The sequence below is a fragment of the Eschrichtius robustus genome, chromosome 17, assembly GCF_028021215.1.
Source record: "Eschrichtius robustus isolate mEscRob2 chromosome 17, mEscRob2.pri, whole genome shotgun sequence".
Lineage (NCBI taxonomy): Eukaryota > Metazoa > Chordata > Mammalia > Artiodactyla > Eschrichtiidae > Eschrichtius > Eschrichtius robustus.
Genome location: NC_090840.1, coordinates 70,446,517 through 70,453,263, shown reverse-complemented (window position 1 = coordinate 70,453,263; position 6,747 = coordinate 70,446,517).

The window sequence follows — 6,747 nt, the reverse complement described above, 5'->3', positions numbered from 1 at the left end:
GCATTTCTCTAATCTAATGACTAATGATGTTGAGCATCTTTTATGTGGTTACTGACCATTTGTATATCGTCTTTGGAAAAATGTCTATCCGAGTCCTTTGCTAAGTTTTTAATTGGGTTGCCTTCTTGTTGTTGAGTTTTAGGAGTTTTTCATATATTCTGGATGTTACACTCTTATCAGATACACGATTCGTAAATACAGTCAATCCTCATTTACAGATTCTATATATGCAGATTTTACTCGTTAAAACTTAACTGTAACCCCCGAATCAATATTCATGGCACTTTAGTGCTCATTCATGTGCTTGTGCATAGTGGCAAAAATATTTGAGTTGCCCAGTGTGTATATTCCGAGCTGAAGTCAAAAAAGGTGACGTTTTGCCTCTCGTTTCAGCTCTCAGACTGCAAAGAAGCATCCTTTTTGTAATGTTTAGTGCCACTTTAAAAATATTTTTGTGTTTTTTGTTGGTGAGTTCACTGTTTAAAATGACCCCCCAAGTGTAGTACCAAAGTGTTGTCTAGCATTCCTAAATGCAAGAAGGCTGTGGTGATATATAAACAGTATATATCAATATATATTAAATAAGGTGTCTTTAAGCAAAAACACATAAAGCAAGGTTATGTATTGACTGATTGATGAAACTTATGACCAGAAGATCCCAGGATCTTTTTTTAAAATTAATTAATTAATTAATTAATTTATGGCTGCGTGTGGACTTTCTCTAGTTGCGGCGAGCGGGGGCTACTCTTGGTAGTGGTGCGCGGGCTTCTTATTGTGGCGGCTTCTCGTTGCGGAGCACGGGCTCTAGGCACACGGGCTTCAGAAGCTGTGGCATGCGGGCTCAGTAGTTGTGGCGCACAGGCTTAAGTTGCTCTGTGGCATGTGGGATCTTCCCCGACCAGGGCTCGAACCCGTATCCCCTAGCATTGGCAGGTGGATTCTTAACCACTGCGCTACCAGGGAAGTCCAGATTCCAGGATCTTAACCCTAGGAGCATCTGTTCAGTATTCGTGGTGACTTTATAGAACATAATTACTGTAAGTAATGAGAATTGACTGTACTTTATCCCCTTCTGTGGGTTGTCTTTTTCACTTTATTGATAGTGCACACACAAAAATTGATGCACACACAGTTTTAATTTTGGTGAAGTCCAGTTTATTTTTCTTTCTTGTTGCTCATGCTTTTGATGTCATATCTGAGAATCCATTGCCAAATCCAAGGTCATGAAGATTGACCTCTATATTTTCTTCTAAGATTTTATGGTTGTAGCTCTAATATTTAGGTTAATCCAGTTTGAGTAAATTTTTGTATATGCTGTGAGGTAGGGGTCCAACTTCATTCTTTAGTATGTGGCAATCCAGTTATCCCAGCACCATCTGTTGAGGCACCTATCTTTTCCCCTTTGAATGGACCTGGCACCCTTGTCAAAAACCAGTTGGCCATATATGTAAAGGTTTATTTCTGGGCTCTCAGTTCCACTCCATTGGTCTATATGTCTAGCCTTATGCCAAGTACCACACTGTTTTGACTATTGTAGGTTTGTAGTGCATTTTCAAATCAGGAGTACGAGTCCTTCAACTTTCTTGTTTTTCAAGACTGTTTTGTCTATTTGGGGTCCCTAGCAATTCCATATGAATTTGAGGGTTGGTTTTTACATTTATGCAAAAAAAGTTGTTGGAAGTTTGAATTATGAATTATGGAAGGAATTATGTTGAATTTTTAGATTGCTTTGGGTAGTACTAACATCTTGACAATATTAAGTATTCCTATATATGAACACAAGATGTCTTTCCATTTATTTAGGTCTTATTTAATTTCTTTCAGCAATGTTTTGTAGTTTTCAGTGCACAAGTCTTTCTTTCACCTCCTTGGTTACATTTATTTACAGGTATTTCATTCTTTTAGGATGTTATTGTTAATTGGAATTGCTTTCTTAATTTCCTTTTCAGATTGTTCATTGCTTGTGTATAGAAACACAACAAATTTTTGTTGATCTTGTAACCTGCAACTTCTCTGAACTTGTTTATTAGCCCTAGTAGATTTCTTGTGGATTCTTTAGAATTTTCTATATATACGATCATGTCATCCATAAATAGATGTTGTTTTACTCCTTTCCAATTTGGATGCCTATTATTCTTTTTCTTGTCTAATGGTTCTGGCTAGAACTTCTAGTACTGCGTTGAATAGCAATAGTGAAAGAGGGCATCCTTGTCTTGTTCTTGATCATAAAAGAAAGCTTTCAGTCTCACCATCAAATATGATGTTCTCTGTGGGTTTTTATTAAATGCTGTTTATCATGTTGAGGAAGTTCTACTCCTAGTTTTCTAAGAGGTTTTTTTTTTAAATTTATTTATTTTATTTATTTTTTGGCTGTGTTGGGTCTTCGTTGCTGCACATGGGCTTTCTCTAGTTGCGGCAAGCAGGGGCTCGTTTCGTTGCGGTGCGTGGGCGTCTCATTGTGGTGGCTTCCCTTGTTGCAGAGCTTGGGCTCTAAGTGTGCAGGCTTCAGTAGTTGTGGCAGTTGGGCTCAGTAGTTATGGTTCACGGGCTCCAGAGCGCAGGCTCAGTAGTTGTGGCAGGCAGGCTTAGTTGCTCTGCAGCATGTAGGATCTTCCCAGACCAGGGCTCGAACCCATGTCCCCTGCATTGGCAGGCAGATTCTTTTTTTTTTTTAATTTTTTTATTATTTATTTTACTTATTTATTTTATTTATTTTTTTTTTGGCTGCACTGGGTCTTGGTTGCTGTGCACGGGCTTTCTCTAGTTGCGGTGAGCGGGGGCTAGTCTTCATTGTGGTGCGCAGGCTTCTCATTGCGGTGGCTTCTCGTTGCAGAGCGTGGGCTCTAGACGCACGGGCTTCAGTAGTTGTGGCTCGCGGGCTCTAGAGCGCAGCCTCAGTAGTTGTGGCGCACAGGCTTAGTTGCTCGGTGGCATGTGGCATCTTCCCGGACCAGGGCTCGAACCCATGTCCCCTGCATTGGCAGGTGGATTCTTAAACACTGCGCCACCAGGGAAGCCCTCTAAGAGGTTTTATCCTGAAAGAGTTTTGGCTTTTGTCAAATGCCTTTTCTGCATCGATTGAAATGAGCTTACTTTTTTTCCCCTTCGTTCTGTTAACATGATGTAGTACATTGATTCATTTTCTTTTGCTGAGTCGCTCATATTCCTAGGATAAATCCCACTTGGTTATGGTGTGCCATACTTTCGATATGCTGTTGTATTCCGTTTGCTAGTATTTTGTTGAGCATTTTCACACTAATATTCATAAGGGATATTGGTCTATACATATCTCTTCTTGTGATGTCTTTATGACATATGGTAAAAGTATGTTTAGTTTTGTAAGAGACTGCCAAACTATCCTCCAAAGTGGTTATGCCATTTTGCATTCCCACCAGCAATGAATGAGAGTTCCTGTAGCTCTGCATTCTCACCAGCATTTGGTGTTGTCAGCATCCTGGATTTGGGCCATTCTAATAGGTATGCAGTGGTATCTCACTGTTGTTTTAATTTACATTTCCTTGATGACATATGGTGTTGAGCGTCTCTTCATGTGCTTATTTGCCATCTGTATATCTTCCTTGGTGAGATTTCTGTTAAGGTCTTTGGCCTGTTTTTTAAATCAGTTTTTTTTTTTTTCTTACTGAGTTTTAGGAGTTCTTTCTATATGTTGTATAACAGTCCTTTTTTGAAAAACATTCTATTTATTTTTTGGCTGCATTGGGTCTTCCTTGCTGCATGCGGGCTTTCTCTAGTTGCAGTGAGTGGGGGCTACTCTTCAGTGTGGTGCGCAGGCTTCTTGTTGCAGTGGCTTCTCTTGTTGCAGAGCACGGGCTCTAGTTTTGTGGGCTCGGTAGTTGTGGCTTGCAGGCTCTAGAGCACAGGCTCAGTAGTTGTGGCACACGGGCTTAGTTGCTCCACAGCATAGGGGATCTCCCCGGACCAGGAATCGAACCCGTGTCCCCCCTGCATTGGCAGGTGGATTCTCAACCACTGTGCCACCGGGGAAGTCTCTGGATAACAGTCCTTTATCAGATTTGCCTTTTGCAAGTATTTTCACCCAGGCTATGGCTTGTCTTCTCATCCTTTTGAAACTGTCTTTCACAGAGCAGAAGTTTTTAATTTTAATGAAGTCCAGTTTATCAATTATTTCTTTCATGGATCATGCCCTTGGTGTTGTATCTAAAAAGCCATTGCCATACGGAAGGTCATCTTGGTTTTCCCCATGTTATTTTCTAGGAGTTTAATAGTTTTGCATTTTACATTTAGATCTATGATCCATTTTGTGTTACTTTTTGTGAAGGGTGTAAGGTGTGTGTCTAGATTCTTTTTTTTTTTTTTTGCCTGTGGATGTCCAGTTATTCCAGCACCATTTGTTGAAGACTATCTTGAAATACAAAGTACCTTAGTGGAATTAAGCTCTCTTTCTCCTAGACTTCCTTTGCACTTTATATTTCTCTTAAGGGGTTTCATTACTTTCAATCTTGTATTATATTCAGGCCCTTGTTCATTAACTGTTTTTTACACAGGTACACAGCTGCTTTGACTGAAATAATACATTTATGCTATTCCTTCTGTCTGGCTTGTTCTTCTGACGTCACCACCACAGTTGCTGCCCCCTTGAGGCCTCCCTCATTCCCTTCCTGCTCTAGTCAATACTGACTGCTCCCCCCACATCTACCCAACAGGTCCTGGTTAACTCTGTATGTACATCTATTTCACTAGCTTATAGCACTTTGAAGGCAGAAACCACATTTAAAAAAATTTTTTTTAAGCTAACCTTTATTGAACACTATGTGTCAAGCACTGGATTGACAGAGTTACATGATTTATTTCAATCCCCATGGATGATCCATGAGGTAGATGTTATTATTACCCCCACGGTATAGATAAGGAAAGCAAGCCTCACAAAGGTTCAAATTCACATACCTAGTAAGTGTTGGAGGCATCAAACCTGAACTGTCTCCAGAGCTCTCACCCTTAACCACTGCCTCTAGTGCCTAGCCTTGTCTTCACAAAATTGTTGCTCAGTAAGTGTTCATCAGATTGCACTGAAGATTGCGAGTTTGGGAGCCAGGAGAGAAAAAAGCAATGCCGGCTGGTTGTGCACATAGCCGGTGTTGGCAGGCAGTGTTTGTCTTTGGGGCAACAGCCTGTGATACTGGAATGAAATGATCTCAGCAAGAGACAGTACACTCCACAAGTCCTGAGAAAATTTCATTTGGCTCAAGAGTTGCTGACCTGAATAAAAGGGCATGAAATTGAGTTTTGTAAAGGGAAAGAGGAAAGAAGCCAAAATTCAGCTACAGAGTCAGATCATATGACAACTGAGGGAGTGATGGCAAAATAATGCGACATCATGGGCACCAGACACAGTAAATACAATAAAATACAGCCAAGAAGCTTACTGGTACTGGCCACTTGCCAGATTCTGCTCCCCCAGGTCACTGTCTCCCAAAAAGGAGTGTCATCTGGGACCTACCAGGCTGCACTGAATCGATCTGGTTGTGCCTTACACACACACACACACACACACACACAGGCATAATGATTGATTGCTTAGAATGAGTTCCTCTAGGATTACCTTTTTTTCTCTAAATTAGTGTTCTCTTTAAATTTAACCTTCAGTTTTGAGTCACTTAGTTGGCTGCTGCATCAAATGATTCTTTGGTTTTATAGGTTGCCTCCCAGTGATGGCAGATGGGATCAGCACAGCCCCAGGTGCTAGTTGCTAATGCCTATAAAATACCACCCACCCCCAAAAAGGAGAATCATTTAACAGTTCTTTGGACTTCATCTTCAAAAGTAGCCAAAGAATTCAAGTGACAGGTTATCCCGGAAAATCTTTTGCAGTTAGTGAAGTTATGGTATAACTAAGAACATTCAGAATACTACACACAGAGTTTAGATGATCTTGGTATAGTGGTAGGACAGCAGTGATTATAAAATGAAAGTAACATGTACATGCTCTGTTGGGGGAGACTAAAGGGAAAGAGGTGTTCAGCCTAGAAAAACATTTCTCAGTGGATTTCCTATGAAGTCAATGTGTCTTGGGTTTAACTTTGAAATAAATTTAAAAATTTAAAAACTGGAAAAAAAAATACAGCCAAGAAGCTAGTAAGATGCAATACTTGAAGTTTGGGATCATTAGATCATTCGTTCATTCAATAAACATGTGTTGTGCACACGATTTGCTCCCTGCCTGGCTACCCGCTCTCCTGTCTCAGGCCACACAGCAAGCTCTCCTGCACGCTCGCCTGGCCTCAGCACCGTGGCTCGCTTCCCACTCCTCGTTCTTGCCTTGCAGTTTTTCAGATACTCTTGCCCCAGATGTCCTCTTGGCCAGCTCCTTCTCTTCACTCCAGGCTCAGCTTTTCAGAGGCACCTTCCCTGGCCGCCCTACATGAAACAGTCCCTTATACATCGTCCCTCAAATTTTCTTTGTAGCACTTAACATGGTCTAAAACTACCTTGTTTGTTTACTTCCTTGTTTATTATTTGTCTGCCCACTACAACTGAAGTTCCACGAGAGCAAGGATCTCACCTGTCTTATTTATCACTGTATCCTCCACTCTTAAAACAGTCCTTGCTTATAGCAGGTACTCAATAAATTTTAGTTGAATCAATGAATGTACCTACTATAAAAATTTACAGAATATGGGAAATAAATGAGCAAGCTTAATATGGTAATATAAATTAATAAATACTCGAGAATTATTGGGCTGGAACTCATGACAGTAATGGAAGGGT